Source organism: Apteryx mantelli, chromosome Z (assembly GCF_036417845.1).
Source record: "Apteryx mantelli isolate bAptMan1 chromosome Z, bAptMan1.hap1, whole genome shotgun sequence".
NCBI classification, from domain to species: domain Eukaryota; kingdom Metazoa; phylum Chordata; class Aves; order Apterygiformes; family Apterygidae; genus Apteryx; species Apteryx mantelli.
The window spans coordinates 83,780,375-83,801,963 of record NC_090020.1 but is presented as its reverse complement, the minus strand read 5'-3'; the positions used below and the strand labels follow the sequence as shown (position 1 = coordinate 83,801,963).

At 45.0% G+C, this 21,589-nt stretch overlaps 1 protein-coding gene across 4 annotated transcripts in view; it reads left to right on the top strand.

The window, feature by feature from the left end:
* Positions 1 to 15,488: 15,488 nt before the first annotated feature.
* SMAD2 (SMAD family member 2) overlaps positions 15,489 to 21,589 on the top strand; it is a 50,578-nt gene continuing 44,477 nt past the window's right edge. For all 4 annotated transcript variants that reach the window (XM_067316349.1, XM_067316351.1, XM_067316350.1 and 1 more), the window contains exon 1: positions 15,489 to 15,549. The gene's annotated coding sequence lies outside the window, so the exon portion shown is untranslated. The remainder of the gene's footprint in view (positions 15,550 to 21,589) is intronic.

Sequence of the window (21,589 nt, the reverse complement as noted above, 5' to 3'; positions counted from 1 at the left end):
TTATAACTAAAAAGCCACCTGCGGATCATTTATGACCAGACACCCAGCGATGGAGGCTGCTAGGTAAATAATTTTCACTGGCAGAAATTGCCAAATAGACATCATTTTACCTTGCTTGGTGCTGAGAGTTGCCAGACAGCCTGCTAAGCAGGGGGTGAGATGGTCTCCAGCTCATGCTGAAAACTTCCTGGGACAGAAGAGGTAATTTGTCAGCTGCTGAAGTGCATTAGCCCTGGGCTTCTCTTGTATTCTTGGACACATCCCTGAAACTCATTTTTTTCATCTTTTGTGGATAGGAAGACTTCAAAATCTGGGCACTGCTTCCACCAGGAGAATATTTTGCTGTCCTGTTAAGCAGCTCTGTGAAGCAAGAGTTTAACATGTGTCAGGACCTGAGCAGCAAACTCTTAACTGTGTATCTCCCAAATCTTCTGACCTCATGCATGACATTCTCCTTCTCTTCTCCTTCTCTGCCTCTGTTTTCCTTCAGCATTTCTAATTCCCCTTACTTTACTCTTCTTTGGTCTAGGTTTGTACACAAGCATGAAAAAGCCTGAGCTTAGCCCTACGCTTAACCAATAGCATCTTCTAGCTTTTACTCTACATTGTATTGGTCCATAGCTGGATTTCCTATGTGCTACCTCACTTAAACTGCTTTAAAAAATTTTCTGGACTAAATGTTTTTAGAACAAACTTGTATTGGGGGTGTCCATAAAAAAGGCAGCTGGCTACAGCCCCTACCACAAATAACCCATGTTCTTCTGAGCCAGTTGCTTCAATACTTAGCACTTGCCTGGAACTCTCTGAGGTGGCCAAGATGCTGAACTCACAAATCGAGGTCTAGTATGAAAGTGGTTTGGGTCATCCCACTGCGCAGTGGGTTTTTCAGCACTGAAAACTAAAAGTAGAGGTCAATTTTGATTTTGATCAACCAAGAGAAGAGATATTTAAAATTGAACAGTTAAAAGCATTGCAATTTAAAACAATGTTCCAATAAAAGTTAATAAAAGATAAATCTATTCTGAATGATATAAAGGAAAAAAGGGAGTAATCACTTAGCTAAACTATAATTTCATTCATTGTTATTAGGTGGATTTAGATTACTTGCTCAAGATTAGAGTTTTGAAGTACATGACCAAAATCTTCTTTCTAATCCAGAATTGATAAATCCTTGGGTATTTCTCCATTATTGTGCTTTGATTTACATTTATGCCCATGGGCAGGACATAATCTCAGTTCTCTGGCAATGTATTTTCCTTTTGTCTCTCCTAAACGTGGTCACCTGTTTGCCTAATAGCAACCATTGTAGAAAAACCAACAGCAACAAATCCTCCCAGATTTCCCAAGGCTCCAAACACTTCATATTCCCACAGAGTGCTGTAGCTGCAAGCTCTGGAGCAAATGATAAAGAATTAATTTTAATGAAATAAAAAAAATACCGATGACCATTTGAAAAAAGTGCCTTTTCTTTACAGAAACCTTTACACAGACTTGACAAACCTCCTTGTTTGTATCGCTGCTATGAGAACTGAAATATAACCCCTGTGCCCTATTGCTCTGTCCCTTCAGCCCTGTGTGGCTGAGAGTTGTTGCTGGGTGTGACGGAAGTGGAAAAGAAAGGAGGGAACAGGCAGACCTGACACTCCAAGAAATATGGGCTAAGCCTCAGCCAGTCAACTGGAGAGTTGTGCCAGCTTAAGTCAGAAACAATGTGGCCCTTCATTTTTTGGAAGAGGGTCTCCAGAGCCTGTTCCTACTAGCTGTCATAGTAACACATTTCTGTCATTTTGGTACTTGGGGAGCTCCCTGAAGGGTTGCCCATTTCTCCTTGTCACTATTAGGGGAAGAAGCGTTATATCTGCAGGTGGCCATGTGAAGGAGATGCTGGAGAAGATGGGGTCGGTGAGTTCAGTACAATTTATACAGTCAAAGGAAAAATGTCATGTCACCTGATTCTGCTCGCTCATGTTAAACCCGCAAAGTACTTTGGGATTGTGGGGTTTCACTTCACAGCAATTTCTACATGCTGGCACGAGGCTATCACCTCGAGATGGAGCGAGGAGTTAACAAACTCTTGCCTGCAGAGACCAGGCTGTGGGGGACAGTGTTTAGGCAGCTCCTGATCTGTGGCCATTACCAACCTGCCCGTTAGCATTGCTGGAGAAGGCATCCACATTTTCCTATCTAAAGTAAAATAAAAGCAAGAATTGTCTGAAAAAATATGCTTCACCTGCAAAAAATAGTCCAGTGGGAGATCTAACTCTGGCCCTTTTGGTTTTCTAGCTGTTTAAGTGGTCAGGGTGCAGAGGGAGTGGTTGGGTGCTGCTAGGAGTCATAACCACACTGGTTAATGTTTCAGTGCTCAGTCACGTCTGGTTTCTAGCTGTTACCTGCTCTCCCTCAACTGATTTTTAACTCACTTGGCATTTTCTCTGTGTGCAAGATGTTTGGTTAAATTCCTAATGCTGTGTGTGTGTGGAAATAAAAGGCCAGTTAAGAACAGACAAGTGATTAGGCATTAGGTGAAGTATAATCCTCCCTAATCATATTTCTAAACCTGGTAGTTGGAGGTAGGATTAGAGTTATTAACATGTGGACACAAGAGCATATAATTTATTTAACAATTACTGGCTCTTTGTTAAGGGGGGCATACGCAAGCTGGAACCTCAGTTCGGCTCTTCTGTCTTGCACAAGGTAAAGCAGAATATAAGCAGAAAGAAATCTGAAGTCCTCTCACAGGACCCCTATGCAGTCCTATAGGAGCATGCCTGACATGCATATATTAAGCTGGGTAAACATAAATACATAAAAAGAACATAAGGTGAAGGAATGTCCCCAGCGTTTCTTAGTCCTCTCTTTCTCTGAACAGCCTGTCATGAGAACGTGCAACAGTTTAAAAAGCTGAAACTTGTTGGATGAAGAGCGGGAGGCAAAGGCAGACAACTGGCAAGCAGTGATGTGCAAGAGCAGCAGGGAAGGGAATTCCACAGCTCCTGCACCAAACCCTGTCCTTGAGCACGTCATACAGTTTTACCAGCTCGGTTGGGCACTACACTGTTACACCGGAGATTTATGTATGCACCAGCTAGACATCCTGGTAGTCTATAGATCTGTATTTTAATTCTTCAGTCTACTACGCAGTGCCTGTCTGTCTCAGGAGAACTGAGGTTCAACTTTGAGATTTTGCCGAGTGTGTTTGGAATAGGAAGCTCTCTTCCCAGTTTGTAAAAAAAAAAAAAAAAAAAAAAAAAAAAAGGGGGGGGGGGTGTGGACAGCCCACCACAGGTATAACTACAGAATTCCTATCTCTTCCAGTCCATGCCCCAGCCCATTAAGCTACTCCTCTTCCATACATTTTGGATGGATGAAGGATAATTTCAAATTGCTTGGATGTCAGGTTTGCCTGGATTTGTGGAAGACGAGCAGAAAGACAGGATGCCAAAGCCTGGGGGGCTGCTTAGTCTGATCCTAGAGTACCCATAGACACCAATAGGAAGTCCCAGGGAACAGCCTGATGCACCGCAGCTCCGTTGTTCATGCTCTTCAGCTGGAACGCTCCCTACCAACTGCTTGGCCCAGGGCCAGCTGCACTCTCCCAGACAGGTCTTGGGCATGGTTTGGGATTTAGGTCAAGCCAGGGACCATTCGCAACAACGCTTTTCATGCGCCCGCCCTGTTTTGAAAGCCGAAAGTCTAGTACTCTGGGCGTTGCCCATTCCATGCTCACCGACGTCCCTAGCCATGGCCAGCTGGCGTGGTGCATACACCATGCACTACTCCGCACGGGTATGGCTGCAGCGAGAGCGCTGGGAGGATCTTCCCATGGCACCGTATGAGAAAGAAAACAACAGTGGTATGGTCAATGCAGAGAAATAGGAACTCCAGAGGGTTATTCATCCCATCCTGAAGTGAGCTCTAAAATAAGCCAGATGTACTGTCCTCTGGAGATGCCTGTTTTTCCCTGTTGAATGTAAGGAAAGTTTAGGATGACTAACTTATACTTAGACATTTAACTTTTAGAAATCTAATATTTGGTGAAGTGCATCCCACCACCCCAGTCTGCAGGGATAAGGGGCTGGTGTTGGAGGCAGCCTCAAGGCACCCCCTCAAAAGACACCAGAGATCTAGCGTATAAAATCATGCAAATGCCTTTATTCGGATACATTGCAGAGCAAAAATGTGTTCCAAATATTCTTTTCTGGGGCTGTAAGTATAATGGCATGGCCAGAGATGTTGACCCCATTTCTCTGCTCTCCCTGCTCTAGGCTCTGTTCTGTGCCAGCCAACGGCCCTGTGACAGCTCCTGTCTCTCAGAGCTCAGAGAGCTTCCAGGTAATGCCTTGTCTGCATACCTTGATGTCCTCACCAACATTTCTAGCTGAGACTCTAATCATATCATGTCACAGACTTCAGTCACATCAGCCACTGTTATGTTGTCATGCTCCAAAAAGAGCAAAATATCAGGAGGACCAGGAAATGGCAGGATTCCTTCATGCCGACAACCTTATCTTTTTGGAATTATAAATGACCCTGGGACCATTTCTGGCAGTTCTCTTTCTCCTTTCCATTCCTCACTGTTTTGCTGGGATAAACAACCTAAGAAGAAAAACTGATCATGTGTTTCAAAACAGCTGTTTTTCCAAGCAACTAGTCTTCATTTTTAAATTTAAGCCAAGCGTAAAATATCTTGGCTTTTCTTCTGGCTTTATCTAGCAGCAGGAGACCATTATCTCCAGACATTACCGGTTAAATAACTGCAAACTACCTGTAACCGCAGCATGCAGTGCTTGGAGAATTTATGTAAGCCTCAGCTTACTTATGTCACTGGTGGACTTTGGAAAAAACCTAGAACATCTTAAAGAGGCAGAGTTGATTAATCAAATCATGTCTTCATCTGAAAATGTTGTACCTGCCACTGACACAAATAACCTCTGAGATGATGACTGAAAGAGGATTCACAGGGAAAACATTCTCCCCTATCATTTTGTTAACTTTGTGCATTTGACAGCACATCACGGCGTCTAGACAGTTTCACGGGTAGGCTGACAATCAGCTGTCTCACACTGACGCACAGTAGGTGAGAAACTACATATTCTTTTCCTCTGGATCAACTGGAAGAGAAATAGCAGGAACATCAGCTGAAGGATGAGAAGATAGCAGCCAGGACCTGATAATCAGAGAGAAGAAACCCTAGCACTCTGGCTGTCACTGCTCTGAGTCTTACCAGGAGAGGGCAATTTTACAACTGGAGCATCATAACCGCCAGGTCCCTTCAGTGGGGTGACTAGGATTTGTGCTGGGCACTTCTCCTGGGCAGAATGATGCCTGGACTCAAAGCCTGCTCAAGGTGGGTGTCCACTATACTTCTTGAGGGTGGACAGAGTTCAGACTGACATTCCCTGCTTCTCTCACTCCCAGACAGGGGAGTCACCTGTAACGCCAAGTTTGGTGGATTGCAAAATCCACCTGAGACCTGGGTAAACAGCCAGCCCTAAACTCTGTGCTGCTCTGGTTACAGCACTCGCAAAACTTGGGCTATCAAGTTCAAACTAGGAGGTTTACACTTCTGATTGAAATACAGACATATGCTGGAAAGGGCCTTTGCAGACGATTCTTCTGTTTCCTTTAACTCCAGCAGGGTTTTTTTTTCTCACTTGTCAGTCAGAAGCAAGTTGAGCTTCATAGGTAAAATTCAACACTAATTATTGCACCCAGCTCAAGGTCCTTCAAGGCTTTGTATTATGATAATGTCACCCATCAGGACCACTTGAGGATTCACACAGGCAAAATTGTGTGAATCTCTGTGCTGCAAGGGCACAAGCACCTATCAGCTGTGTTATTTAAGGAAAAATCTATGGTTATATTCAACACAGTTAGGGTCAAAACTATGCACAGATGGCAGCTGGATCCTTTGACTCCAAAAATAACTGCCAAAGCTTGCCTTAAACCCTTCCATCAGATTTAGCTTTTGTGTTTTTGCAATGGACTTGCATTCATTATGAAAAGGAAGACACCATGTACTTGTAACATCTCTAATACCATGTCACAGAATCACAGAACAGCTGGGGTTGGAAGGCACCTCCAGAGATCATCTGGTCCAGACCCTCTGTTCAAGCAGGATCAGCTAAAGCAGGTGGCCCAGGACCATGTCCAGTTGAGTTTTGAATATCTCAGGGATGGAGACTCCACAATCTTTCTGGGCTATCTGTTCCAGTGTTCAACCACCCGCACAGTAAACAAGTATTTTCTCATGTTGTAGTGGAATTTCCTGTGCTTCAGGTTGTGCCCATTGCCTCTCGTCCTGTCACTGGGCACTACTGAGAAGAGTCTTGCCCTGTCCTCTTGACACCCTGCTGTCAGACATTTATACACATTTATAAGATCCTCATAGCCTTCTCTTTTCCAGACTGAACAGTCCCAGCCCTCTCAGCTTCTCCTCGTGTGAGAGACTCCTCATCTTTGTGGTCTCCAGTAAATCTACGTCTTTCTTGTGCTGGGAAGCCCTGAACTGGACACAGATGTGGCCTCACCAGGGCTGAGTAGAGGGGAAGGATCACCTCCCTTGACCTGCTGGCAATGCTCTGCCTAATGCAGCCCAGGATACCATTGGCCTTGTTTGCCACAGGGACATGTTGATGGCTCATGGTCCACCAGCACTCCCAGGTCCTTCTCTGCAAAGCTGCTTTCCAGCAGGTCAGCCCCCAACCTGTCCTGGTGCATGGGGTTATTCCTCCCCAGGTGCAGAGATTTGCACTTGCCTTTGTTGAACTTCATGAGGTTCCTCTCTGCCCATCTCTCCAGCCTGTCCAGGTACCTGTGAATGGCACCTTCTGGTGCGTCAGCCACTCCTCCCAGTTTCGTATCATCTGCAACCTTGCGGAGGGTGTGTTCTGTCCATCGTCCAGGCCAATAATGACAAGGTTGAACAGTGCTGGACCCACTATCAACCCCTGGGGGACACCACTAGTGACTAGCCTCCAGCTGGGCTTTGTGCCACTGATCACAGCCTCTGAGCCTGGCTGTTCATCCAGTTTCATGTCTTGCTAGTGTTTGAGGTGCAAACCACTTCTTTTGCTTTATTCTTCAAGCCAGTGGATGGGGAGCAAGACATTTCTCCTGATGGATGTTTTTGTGGGTCTTCAGTTGCTGTAGATTACAAATCGCTGTAGATTACAAACTGCTGTTTGTGTGGGTTTGCAAAGTGATTTCTCTTGAAATAAATGTATGCAACACTTCAGCATCTTTCATTTGTTCCTTGCTCTTCTTTGCAGACCACTGTTTCTATTTCAGTTGGTGCTGCTGTTTATTTGCGCATGATGAGTATCTTCAATGTTTGCTAAGACTTTCATTTTTTGCATCTTTCTTGCCTCGTTCCCTGCTGTGGGATATATCAACAGGCTGATTAAGTTCTGAATCTGACTTTTGCAGTGTATGCACTCTGTCTTCACTATCCCTAGTGCTTAAAACTATATGATCTGTAATATGTTCTCCTGCAGTTCTGTCAAACTTGCACGAAGAAGCTAACTAGTATAGACTGTAGTTTCACATTTGGTTTGGTCACATACATCAGAAGACATACCTCCCTATTTACACTTTCAGTGACAATACTATCCGAAAGCATTTAAGATTTTGGTATTGTCTGAACTTTCTTCACCTGTTAGTGGTAGGGTCTGACAAACCAGAAGCTGTCCTTGCCTGTGGCTGTAGGCTGGGAGGCTTTTCCTACTGCCGTGTTTCGTAAATATTGACAAATTACTTTAATAGCATGATCTGCACAGTGCAGTAAATGTGGTAACTCAGATTGGTGTTTTTAAGACAGCTGTCTCAAGGAATCAAGAATGCACATCTCAACTTTAAGAGCAGGGACTGCGTTTTGGAAAGCAGTGACTCTAAAAAGGTTTTATGGGTCACTGTAGAAAATATCGTGAACATATATTCCCAGTTTTACATAGTAGCCAAGAGACGAAATGAGGCGAATGAATGTATAAGCAGAAGACAACTGAATAAAGGCAGAGAAGTGTTATAACACTGTAAACATACTAAAGGACTTTTTGTGGTTTCAGTGTCCATACTTCAGAAAGGAAGTTGCAGAGCTAAAGAGGATTCAGCGTAAATGTTGAAATTTGGGAACTCTCCTTATGGTGAAAGACCAAAGAAACTCAGTCTAGTTCACTTATCTAAGAAAAACACTGAGGTGCAACTTGCTCTCACTCACCTTGCTCCTACTCACCAAATACTTACATGTCTTACTAAAGACATCAGTCTAGCAAAACACAACCGAAAAAAAAAAAAGAAGGTATAATGAGATCTAAGGGCAGGAAGTTGAAGCTAGACAGTTTCCTTACAGATAAAAGAGAAAAGCACTCATTTTCATGGGAGCAACCTGCTAGGCAGGTGGTGGATCTGTCCCACTTCAAGCCTGCAAGTAGAGTTGGGTTGCCTTTTCCTTCGTTGATAGGCAGTAGCTCACAGCAGCAGAGGTTATGGGCTTGCAAAAGGATTCTGGGGGGGAAATTATTTGGCCTTTGAAATATATCACATAAAGTAGATGGCTGTAATGGTCCCTCTCAGTCATAAATCTGAAGACTTTGGTAAAATTTTGATTTTTTTTACCTGTCAGTTCCTTAATTCCTGCAGCCAGAACATGGCGTCAGGACGATGTCCTTAGCATGTACTGGTGAGAAGCTGGTCTGGATTGCCAGAAAGGCTCTTCATAAGCACAACAGGGCAAAAAAATATTTCTGCGGAGGGTAGATTTCAGCGTGCTGGGGGCCTCCAGAGCAAAGGGCTCATTTTTCTGTCACCCCAGTGGAAGAAATCAGCCTGCCTCCCTGGGAACGCGGGTTGGCAAAGATGGAGGCTCTAACACATACTTCCCCACGGATTACACAGAAGCAGCTATCAGCTCCAAGCGTTGTTAGATGGATAAGAGATTTTTGCATCGGTTATTCATCATGATAAATGTCAAGATCTGAAATAAACAACATGACAGTTTTGTGATGATAAAGTCCCAGTATATTTTTAAAGCCTAATTTTTTATTATGGCAACATTTTTAGTTTGTGATGTCTTCACCTGTATAACAGTAATATATGTTTTATATCTCTAAATAAAACTAAGCAAGGAAGATTATTTTCTGGTTCTCTGAATTCTCGCTTCATCTGTGCTGCTCATCAGAATAACAATAGCTATTTAAATGATACTGTCAGAAATCACTAGTTTTTGAAAGCACAAAGAGAATATTCAAAATCTGTAACTAAAGCTTTGCAAGACCAATAATAACATATAGAAAACTTTTACCTCGAAGGAGTCTAAGTACTTCACAACCTAATATAGAAAATATATACAGAGATCACTTCCAACTCGGCTACCAATCTTGCACAGATGGTGTAGAAAACTGGGGTAAATCTCATTGAGACTAATCTATACAAACATATGCTTAATTAGCATAGTGCATCTTACACAGTGTAAAACAGAAACAGACTGTATTGCAATAACTGATCACAGCATAAATTGGTTTATTTTGATCCTTCCTACGGAGGCACAAACTATTTTTTTATTGTGCAGATTTCACTGTAATGATGAATTAATTTCAGCTTCTTGGAAAAAGAAACTGGAAAAAAAGAAATAAGGGTGACAGAAAAATTAATCATCCCAAAGTCTACATTTATGCCGAATTTTGTTTCTGTGAGTGATCCCATTGCCTTCAACCGGCTAATTCATTGCATAGATTCAAACATGTACACAAATCCTTGCTGGACCAGGGCCTACTAATAATTCAGAAACAAAGCTCTTGTCCCCAAGGTCTACTCACAAATTACACTTGTTTATTTAAGACAATACAGATAAACTGGTGTAAATCTCTGTGCAAACATGACTATTTCACATTAATGATGGTTTATATGGGCATAGCATAAATGTGTTCCTAATCAACTTCAAGTAATTCAAAATAAAAGGTGTACGCAGATGAATGGAGTAGTATTTGGAACAGGGAGAAAGGAAAGAGGGATAGCCAGGAAAAAAAAAACAACAGAAATGATGACTACACAAAACATTTCTAATCTACAAAAACCAGGAAAATGGAGGAATGAAAGGCAAGTGCCTATTGACAAGCGAGCGTGGAGACCCCCAGTGAGCAGTGTGAACGGAGGTGGTGTGTCCGAGCGGCTCCCCGGGACGCTCCGGCCGGGCTCCGGAGGCAGCGGGAAGCCGAGGAGCAGTCCCGGCCGCACCTCATCTCCAGAGGAAACAGCTCTGCCACTGCAGGACCCGTGGGAGTCCATGCGAAACCGTCTCGGAGGCTTCTGCAATCTGCTGGCCTGCAACCTAGGTTGGCATCCGAGCGTAATTTAGAGGTGATGTGAGTTCAAGCCGTTTAAGAAGTTGCCGTTCCTTAGCCGTGGTTGACCACACCTAAAGTTAGGCGTAAGCTGAAGCATTCAAGCCAGGAGACGAGTGTGAAATTCGGTTCAGCTGGCTTAAAGTACATGTCTCATCCGTGATTGCATCTGAGCTACCAAGCTCCCACTATGGATCCCGGCCTTCGGTATTTTCCCAAAGCGGGATCTTACTGCCCTGCCTGGATGAGAGCTCCCGATCCAATGCAGCCCAACGTAAAGCAAATTAGCTCAGCACCTCAGTCCAGTAATTCAAAAGCCTCCCAAGCGCTTGTTTGACTGTGCCAAAGTTGTCTGTTTAACTAACCACGCTTTCGGTTACTTAGGGGAACTGAGTTTATGTGCAAATAGGCACTAGGAATTAAGATATCTGGATAAGTTAAGACAGATCATTTGCTCATGAGAATTATACACTGTAAATCCGGAATGTGAACAAATATATAAATCTCACAGAGTTATGAATTTCTTACAATAGATGTCACTTTTATTGTTTACCTCTATTTCATCTGATAAATGTAATATACTACAATTAATGTACTTTATAACATAAACACCAACTAGTTTGCATTACAGTGGGTCAGAAAAGCACTTCTTTGCTTTTAAAACATGATTTTACATATTATTTATTTAAGTCCACTTTGACAGGGTATAGGACAGGGACTGCAGGCTTATACCGAGGGCTGACAAGTTGTCTGTGCTGTGGGATTGTTTCCTTTTTTTTTTTTTTTTGCTTTGCTTCGAAATCTCATACCAGGCTTGTCTGAAACTACAGTGATTTATGTAATATTGGAAATACTTGCATTTTAGAAGTGGTAGTGAACAGATTTTGAGTTTCGACATTTCAGAGAAATTAATTTACTGAAAAGATAAATAGAAGAGTAAAAATATGAAAATGCTTCTTTTATGTATTTTGCTGTTCCTCTCAGCCTTAACTTGCAGCCTTTTTACAGTTTGAGGAGTACTGGCCCTTTGCAGGTACTTAGTCTGTTATATGCCTGTGTGACTCAGTAGAAGTTCCCGTTCATTTAGGAGTCTAATGCAATAGCTTCCTTTTCATTTATGATGTTAAGGATCTTCTCTAGTCAGTCGAAATGCGTGCTTGGACAATACAAAAATAGCTGTCTTTAAAATCAACTGCTCCTTGTTATTTGATGGGAAAAGCAAAATGTGGCTTCCTCTTTAACCCTCTTCATGCTGCCACGCGAAGTGATACAACGTGAAGTTGCTTACAAACTTCATGTGATAAAAGGAGAAGTGGTTTAAGCCCATATTTAGCCCTCTGAAGCATGAGGGAGACGCAGACTCAATCCCTTGGACTAGATGAGTTGTTTCACGCTACTACCTACACGGGGGTAGCGTTTGCAAGTACCGCAGCGTAAGCCCCTGTGGCAGGCAGTCCTTCAACAACATGGAAAGACCGTTTTGATGCTGTTTGGCCACAAAGTAATGCGGAATGAAAGGGAATCAGTCTGGGTCACAGTTTCTAGACCCGGCTTCTCCGTGTTTCACAACCTCCTGCAGTCTTGTGGAAGACGAATGCCACCTTTGCATAAGTTTAGAGCAAAAATAATTTGCTCAGATGGCATTTACAGTAAGCAGGGAAGAAGCACTGCTGTAAGAGACTTCTTACAGTATAGGCTTCTTGAAGTATATGCTGGAGTTTCAATAGCATGTGTTGAAGAAATTTAGCAGCATTTAATAGTGGTTCTCCATGGATTGCTGGTCACTTTCAACAAATATTTTTTCCTGTCTTGAACACACTGGCTGAATTTTTTGTGTCTGGATTCTGTTCAAAGCTATTCCTTTATATCAATTTAACAGGTCATTCTGACATATTGGTAATAATGACTTCAACACAAAAACTATCTGCTCTCTCTCCAAGCTCTGCCTTCCTGGCATTGCACTTCATGCTTGTCTTCTTCATGTGGTGATATCTGATAGTGTCGGGTCATTTAGAAATCCTAAGTGTCTTTGACCTGATCTAATATCAGTGTTACATTTCTTTTACCTTTAAGGGGATTGGGTCACAACCTTTGGGAATTCAACACGTATCCTCTCTAGGATAGTGCAGCCAATCACAGTTTCATTATGTTTCTTTAGATCTTAGATTATTTCCCTCATCCTTTCTAACAGACAGGTGAAACTGCGACTGGGAAATACCACCATGTTGTTTCCGTGTCCCTGCACAAGAATGCCATTTGTGAGGATTTTGAGCCCTCTGAGACCCATTAGCTAGAGATGCTGATGCTCTTCCGCTGCAGGTTCATATCCAAACGGGACAGTCAGCCAGCTGTACCTAACTAGCAACGTCCAAAATGTGGTGAGCCACCTGCTTGATTTATTTAATAGCATCCAGGAATACCCAGATTTGGCATCAGAGATTGAGTTTTGCTGTTTGTTTTTGCCAAATAGTGTAGCATTTCTGCAGTTGCAGGAATGTGGCTGGAAGCACTTTCTAGAGCTGTGGTTAAGTTGCAAATGCACATCTTCTCTGGCTTCTCCACGGCAACGATGCTTCTCAGGTAACTTTGGGATCTGTGATTTGTATCACTGATGCCTTCTTCCCTTTGCTTTATTTCTCCTATTGCTTGCAATTTCCTTTCCTGAAGAAATGAGGTTTACGCAATTGCTGTTTTTTTTCAGAGTCCCTCACACACGAGCTTTTCAACCTTTTGGCCTATTTCAACCCGATTTGACAGAGATGCAGAGGTTTTGAAAATACAGAGGTCTGTCAAGTTGTGTGACAAGCAATTGCTGCATTAGGGAACACAAAACCTTGTTAGTGCTCCACCCGGGAGAAAGGCAGAGAGAGAGCTCAGCCCTTATCAGCACTGTTTGGCTTCTTTGGCAGTAGAGAAACAGTGGGCAGGTGGCCAGCCAGCACACGCATAGCCCTGAACCAGCCATAGCATGTGTTGCTCCGTGCCCAGACAGCAAGCTAATAAAAGCAGGTTGGGGACATGGAAGGGAACTGAGGACATTGCAGAAGTCGGCCATGAGGATGTAAGAGGAGAAAGAGCCGGGGAGTTATTGCAGAGTAGAGGGGAAGGGCATGTCTGACCCAAATCCATGGGGAAAAAATGAGCTTAATTAACATGCTGCTCATAGAACAAATTCTCCCTGAGTGCATTGAACCCTCTGCAAAGCAAGTACTGTATTGGCTGAACAGCCTGTATCTGTTTCCAGGTATAACATGCCTCGAACACCTCCTTATCTTTCGAAAACACGATGGTAATCTTTTAGCAGCTCTGCATTGCCTGCAATGGATATCTTCTCGGACTGACGGAACTGAAAAGAAAACCAACGGACTGAGCGAAATGGCTGCTTCAGGCTGGAAAAGGTTTCTGAGAGTCCACACCTATCGTTGGGTCAGGAGGGCTGGATGATGGGAGAGGTGCCTCACACCTGGCTCCGGAGCCCGGCGGGGCTGTGGAGATGGGATACCTGCCCAGGACACTGAATCATGGTACCTCCGTCGCCCAGTGCAGAGACCATTCCAGTCTGGAAGAGAAGCGTGTCTCCGGAAAGCAAGTTCTTATACTGGCGAGATGGGACCTAAGGTATAAGGGAAGTGGCCTGCAGTTTTGATATATGCGGGGGGGGGGGGGGGGAAGGAAAGGATGAAAAAGAAGAAGTGAAAACACAGGGCATTTCCAACAGGCTTGCAGCAAAGTGAGAACAGATCTTTTCACCCAAAGAGAGCCAAACCAAAAACCCACTAAACCTTCATTTTGTGTTTCCCTGCTCACGCTTCGGCGAGCCTGTCGGCTATCCCGGCGCGCCGCCTGCCACGGATGGAGCAGCGGCAGACGGATCGCGCAAGCCGGCACCTTCCAAGCTTCGGGCCAACGGCCTCTAATTTAGCCGTGGTGAGCCGGTGCGTTTACTTAGGCACAGGAATTCGGTTATATTACTTCATTACCATACCACAGGTGTTTAAAGCTGTGAAGAGGCTATTAAAGGCAGTTGGGAAAAAAAGGCAAGCAAAGAACTACTCTTAATCTCTTAATATACACCGAAAGCGACCCAGTCGGTCCCCGAAGCTGAGGCACGCATGTACCACGGTGCCTATAGCCCGGCGGCTGCTGCAGCCCGCAGCTGGCAGAAAGAGAGACTCAGGAGGGTTCAGCACGGCCTTTTATTTCAAAAATCACGCCTTGGGGACTGCCAGGGCCAAATCGGTTCCTCAGGACCCATCATGTCCCGGAGCTTTTTAGGCGATAAATAGGTGAATCCTTCGCTTTCGCACGGCATCGCGAGAAACGCACCACAGCAACAGAAATGAGTGAGCGAGGCATTCGGTTTATTAGTGCTCGGTTTTTGGGTGCTGGCGGGGACCTCTGGGCCTGTCCCCGATGCTCGCGGCGCGCGGGGCCCCGGGAGAGGCCGCTGTTTGCCTGGGGGAGCCGGGGCAGGAGGCAGCTTCGTGCCGAGGGAGGGGCCGCCATGGCGGCCGGGCTGTGTCACAGCCCCTCCCAGGGAAGGGGTTTAAACTCCGATTGGACTGTGTCTTTACTGGCCGCTCGAGGGCGGACAGGGCCGGGGGTGTCACTGTGCTGGGGCTGCCGTGGGACGCGAAGGGTTTATGGGGGAGGGGGAGGGCAGGGCCGCACTACTTTTTCTCAGCTCCCACCCGGCCCGGCGCGGAAGGGTACAGCGCCCGCGGAGGAACCCAGTGCGCCGCCAGCGCGGCTGCGCAATGCGGCTCACTCAAACCGGCGCCTTCTCCTTTCCCGATCAACCGCCCCCAACGGGCGCGTTCGGCGCGGAGTGACAGCCCGCGCGGCCAATGAGCGCCCGCCGCTCCCGCCCCCCCCAGCGCGGCGCACGCAGCGCCGCCGCGTGCCCGCCCACCCGGCTCCTTCCCCCTTCGCCTCGCTGCTTTTTTTCTCCTCCCTTTTTTTTTTTTTTCCGCCGCGGGCACTCGATTGGCGGCCCAATCCGCCAATCGGCGGCGTGGGCCGGGCCCGGCCGCCGAGCGCCCAATGGCGGCGCGCCTCTCCCGGAGTGGCGGGCGGCGCAGCCAACGCGCCGCGTCCCCTCCCAGCGGCGGAGGCGGGGCGGCGAGGCCGCCAATGGGCGCGGGGAGGGCGGGCGCGCAGGGGAGGCCAGCGCTGCGGGAGGAGGGCGGCCGCGCAGCTCGCCGAGGAAGAGGTTGGTCCCGGGGCGGTTTCGGCGGGGCTGCGCCCCGGGGGAGGGGAGCGGGGGGGGGCGCGCGGAGGGCGGCGGCGGCGGCGCGGGGTCCGGCGGCAGCGGCGGCGGTGGGGCCGGCAGAGGCCCGGCGGCGGCGGCGCCCCCACCCCCCCCCTTCCTCCTCCTCCCGCTTTGTTGTGGTGGGACGCGGCGCTGAGGGGGGCGGGCGGCCGCCGCGGGCCCGGCGCTCGGGGCCGCCTCTGCCGGCGGCGGGGGGGGGGGGGGGGGGGGCGAAGAGCCCCGGAGCGGCAGGGGGGAGCGGGCCGGGTCGTGCCTCGGCGGCGACGAGGAGGAGGAGGAGGGAAAGTTCAGTTTCTCCGTTCTCCCCGCCGGCCCCGGCTTTCCGCTCGTGGCGCGGAGGGGTGCGGGAACTGCGCGCCGGGGCGGCGGGCGAAGTTGGGAGCGGGCCGCGGGGGAGGGAGGCGGCCGGCGCTCTTTTGTCTGCCCCTCCGCCGCTCCGCAGCCGGCGGCGTGGGGTGCGCGCTGCCTCCGTGAGGCGTGCGTGCGTGCGGCGGGCTGAAATTAGCGCTTTCCTTCGCGGCGCGGGTTTTCCTTCGCGCTGCAGCTATCTGTGCCTCCTAAAGATGTAAACAGACGTCATCTGCTAAGTGCTTCATCCACCTAGATAAGCACATGGGGAGAAGTTGCGCGGTGATAAATGCTGATGGTTGCTGCAGCCTGGTGGAGTTCCCATTTGCATTTTTTTGGGAGAGGTGGGGGCACGGAGGGGAAGAGAAAAAATGTGGCATGGGACAGTCTTTTAGTCTTCGCTCTGGGGAAATAAAAGAAGGGAAAAAGTGCGTGGGTGAAGAGCCCTTGTGATGTCCTGGAGAGCTGTTGAATCAAACAGCTGGGATTCAGACTGCAGCCTGGTCTCATGTCTTTTGGTTGTCCATCACAGTTTTGGACTAAGAAAACATGCCTGTTGCGCTCTCTTCCAGCGCTTTACAAACAAGCGGTTAGCTTTGAGAAAAAGTTTTGCTTTGCTGGTTTGCCAAACAAATATTTCTGAAAATGCTGCTGGCAAGCGCTGCGACGTGTGTATATTGCATGCGGAGCTAATGTTGCCACAGTTCATGGTTATAAACAAGTAAGATTCTATCTATAGCAAGAAGTTTATAATGACAGCTTATTAGGAGCCTGCACATAACAGCAGGTTTGTCTGTTCTTAAGTGTTCCCCTCTTAGCCTGGAGAGCTGTACTTTCAAACCGATTCATGACATTATTTCTGTGGGGGCTGGACTCTGTAGTGAGAGACTGATTAGGCTTTGCTCTGTTCTCCAGACTGGAAAAAAAAACTCTTGTTGTTGAGGCAAAAGGCTTCCCTTAGCAGAACTAGGTTGCTGTTTAGACTTTCCTATGCTTTATCTCAGTGTTGGAGCATTTAGTTGCATGGTGCGTGAGTACATTCTTTATGAGTTTCTTCTTTAAAACTTCTGTCTTTACAAGCTGCAGTGAATTAGAGGGGAGTGAGTTATAAGTAAAGGGGAGGTTTTTGAAGTCCCTTCTGCCCCTGCTCCCCCTTTACTCAGCACTATCACAGTGAAAGATAGCATTAATTATAAATGCCTCTAAAAAGAGGAAGGGGAGGATCTCATTTGAGGTGGCTTAAACTTAATTTAGATATGTATTTAAAGACATCTCCTAACAGTATATTGGAATGTTTAATAGAAGGACTTTGTAGTGGATTATTGTTTTGTAATTGTGTGGTTCAGACCTGGACTGCACTGGAGGTCACCAAAATCAACAAACGTGTTTGAAGGTCCAGTTTTCTTTATCGAAGAAGCTAGGCTTGTGGGCAATGTAATCTTGAAGAAGAACTTGTCAACTTCCCTGAGGTTCTGTTTGATCATTAAAAAGAGAACACAATTGAAAAAACGAGGTATTTTGGTCTCTTAAGTGATCTCTTCTTTTCCTCCACCCAGAAGCTGGGTTTATGAGCAGAATAAAATAAGCTTGAATTACACAGTGAATCTCCAAATGAAAGGCCCTCCAGGGTCCACCTCCATCTTCCTGTTCCACTTGATCTTTCAGAAGTGTAGAGCACTGGTTGATATAATTGAGTTTATTGGAGCTCACAAATCTCTGTTACTGAGTGTGACTTAAAAAACAAAACTCGTTTCCATCTCTCTAATCCCTTTCCCACAAAACTACTGGGAGAACAGGCTTTTTAGTAGGTCCGGGATAACAACGAATCTGAGCTTTGATTGAGACTGAAGAGAATTCCTAAGTTTTGTTTATATAAAGAACAGTGCACAAAGTTCTAATTATTATAAAAGTATTCTAGAGTTTTCAAATGTGTTCAACACTGCCTTAATGATTTGTGCATGTAAATGCCCTGTAATTGAAAGCATCCATTTATGGGCCTGACTTGCTAAGTGAGCTGTAAATTCTGCTTTTCAGATTGGATTTAATGACTTTTATCATAAAGCCACAAACTGGTTGTGAACTGTGCCGAGAGGCAAACAATACCTAAGCTTACTTTGCCAAAATATTTGTAATTGTTGATTTGTTAAACTGAATTGCTGCAGGTCATGCGATGGGATTAGTTTTTTGTAATAGAATAGAGAGTACAGTCAGCCCTGTGTTCAATACTCTCTGGGCTAGAAAAAATTGGCTACTGCTGAAAAATCTTCCTAAAACATTGCTCTCAACTTCCAGTAGAGAAACTATATTACAAAGAGTAAGGCTTCAATCCGGATGACATTTTGTCATGGTTATGTGTGTTTGACAGTCATAGTGTGAAGACCAAGAAGAGACTGCGAGGGAGTAATTCCTGGGTCTCGTAACAGTTTAGTCTGGAGCTGGAGCTTGATTAAATTACGCTGGAGCAGTATGAGCTCACATAGTGCATTCATAAGGCACTTTTCAGTACAGGGCGAAGAGAACTCTGCTTATCAAGAGGAGTGTTTGAAGAACATTTTTTAGGCCTGTTTTGAAAGTGAACTTGAATAAACTAATTAAATACGCTTGTTTATCATTTAACAAAGTGGAGAAACTGCTAAGCTACATGAATGAAAAACAAAACAGGTACTTGATAATCGGGTATGTGACTATTCCTGTCAAATTTATCCCAGGAGTACTTGCTTTCTAAAATAATCAAACTGACACTTGCCTGTTACACATGGAAAATCATAGTCAAAACAAAAGAAGTGAGAGGACTTGCAAAACTGCTGTGGTTTGGAATGTGTATTTAGTGCTTTTGTGGAAAGACTGCAGTCTTTCAGTTTTCAGGAGCAATTCTTGCATGTACTTAATATGAACCAACTCACAGAAGTTTGTTACTTTGTGAAGACAGGTGGATTGGCTGACTACATTCTTGGTAATATTCCTCTTTTGTAATTCTAGGAGAGTTGCTAAAATGCTTCAGTCCTATTAGTAGCTTAATCAAAGGTCATTAAAATTAAAATCTCCTCTTTCTCATGTCTCTAGTTACATGCAGTTTTGGTACACTATGAATGCTTGTGCTACTTTCAGTGTGCTAATGATCTAATACCAATAAAGCTTTTCATTATTACATTTATCTGTAACTAGCAGTAGTCCTTAGTTTAGTAATTGAAAAAAAATCCAGCTTCTGAAGCTTTTATAACATCATGTTGGTGCTTATTTTAATTCTGGGTATGAGAAGCATAAGTTTTCTCACTTGATTCATAATCAAACTTCATGAAATGAGTGAGAGGAAAAAGTCTACTTTCAAAGTAGGTGGGTAATTCTCTTTTCAATGAGCTATATAAAGATAATACAGTTATGCAGAATTTTGAGATGCATTACAATACTAGAGCATAATAAATTTAAAGAATTAATGTGTCAGTTGAGTTTCTAAATTGGCATGTTACAAAATCCTCGTTCTAAAGCTGTCCCAGAGGAAGAATTTTCTTCACTCCTGTCCCCCAAAGTCACAAGCAGCCTGCCTTGAACTTCATCGACACGTGTCAGAGCTGAACAAGGACCTTGGCTTTCCTTCGTGGAGCTTTGGCCCGAGAGCTGGCCAGATGGAGCTGCGGGCCAGATGGAGCCCCTTGGGAGGGAGCTCTTCAGAGCCGCTCCCCACTGCTGGCCTAACTGGCCGAAAAGCTGAACCGGGGAGGAGGGGGTGGATCTGAGGGCATTGCTCAGCAGGGCTGGATTCCCCTTCCCTCTCCTCTCCACCTCCACCACCAAAAGAGAAAAATCCCAAACACCCCAAACCCACTGAGGAAGTGCTTGAAGCCGACCTACTCCACTGAGAGTAGGGGGGGAGAAGGATGTGAATCATCTTTCGTGTGTGGTGGTTCCTCAAATGCACGTAAGCAGCAGCAGTTTTGAGCTTCTCCAGTTTGATGAAAACAGGTGTCTTTAATATGCGTTTGTAGAAGAAGAAAGAATGAGCCCTTCTGGAAAGTCAAAAGGCAGGTTTTGGAGGGGAGGTGGGTGCCGGGGTAGAAGTAAAATGTCCTCTCTTGTCTGTTCCGCTAAATGTATTAGCTAGTCTATATTTTGTCTGAAAGTGAAAAGAGTGGCTTTGATTTTTGGTTTGAACTTCATAGAGAATTTAGGTTTCCTGTGAGTTGAGATCAATAACATTGGGGAAAACTTTCTCAGGTTCCTTTGAAAATAAGTTGTCTTACTGCTGTTTAGACCAACAGTCTAAAGAATCTAGAAGCAGATCATAAGTTACTTTTGTTTTACTTCTGCTCAATGCAAGATGAGAGGCTTATTCTGTCTTTTCTCAAAGTTTCTCTAACTCTTAATGATTTTACATTAATATAGATGACATTTATGGTACTACATAAGCCGTGCCCTTTAAAACTTCAACTTTTAGTATTGTTGTATCTTGCTATTGCCTTAGATAGGCTATGCTTCAGTAAATGTTACCTTATTCTGAAGCGGCATGTGAAGGGAAAGGGTGTATATTCCCTCCTCTCTCCTAAGAGATCTGAAACAATGTGCACTTGGATGAGATTCTTTATCAGTTCCACCGAATTCCAGGATTAATGAAAAACCATTGCTTTTTAATAATACCACAAAAATGAGACAAAGATTGGGAGGAAATGAACTTTCAAGACTGTCTCAAATGCCACGAATGATTCTTCCTCGATCTTCTTTCCTCAAGAGCTTAACTTCTGTCCTCTTTATCCGAGAAGAGCACTTGCAAATAAAATTCCTCTAAGCCAGAATACTTCTAGTAAAACCAGGAGAGATCAGATTTCTTTATTTCAAGTTTAAGATGAATAAGCAGACTGATATGAAATATGTTGCATAAGGTTTTAGAATAAATTAGCCAGAAATCACTTGATATTTTTGGTAGCAGCAGTGTGTTTATAGTATGTTCCAGACACTCAGGAAAGGAAATTTTCCTTGAAGGTTTTAATTTGTTAGCATGCTGCCTTTAAGGTTTTCTTCATCTTTTATGCTCAGTTGTTGCTGGGATCATGGGCTTAACATTTAATAGTTGTTCCAGAGAACTACAGTAGAATGGAATAATAGCAGACATGACTCAAACTGTGACTTTAAAAGTTGCCAACTATGACACTGTGTTTGACCAACTATAGAAACATGTGTGCATCAGGAAACGTGAATACACTACAGGGGTAGGGATGAACCAGAAAGCACCAAAGTTAGGCAGTTTGTAAATTTTCCAGTTTTAATCTGTTTGGAGTAACTCTGTTTTTTAACTGCACTTGCTCCCGATGTGCCAGCAATCTAAAGCAACACTTGTACTTCTCTGGGCAAAACTGAGTATTCAAAGCTACAGTTTTAAGGCACAAAACAAGTGAATGTAGAAAGGGGCGAAACAGTAGCTGTCTGCTCTGTATTGCACTTCTGCCTTGATACTAATAGTTCAACTGTAGTTGAGCTTGGAAAGGGATCTTGAGACTCAAAGAGGAATTACTGGGAGGTATTCGATATGTTGAAATGTTGTGGAAATAGTACACAAGAAGGCAAAAGATCCCATTTTTGAGTATAGTATCAGGTCTTAGTAGAACAGAATGAGCAAAGGAGAGACGGTGCAAAGAACGAA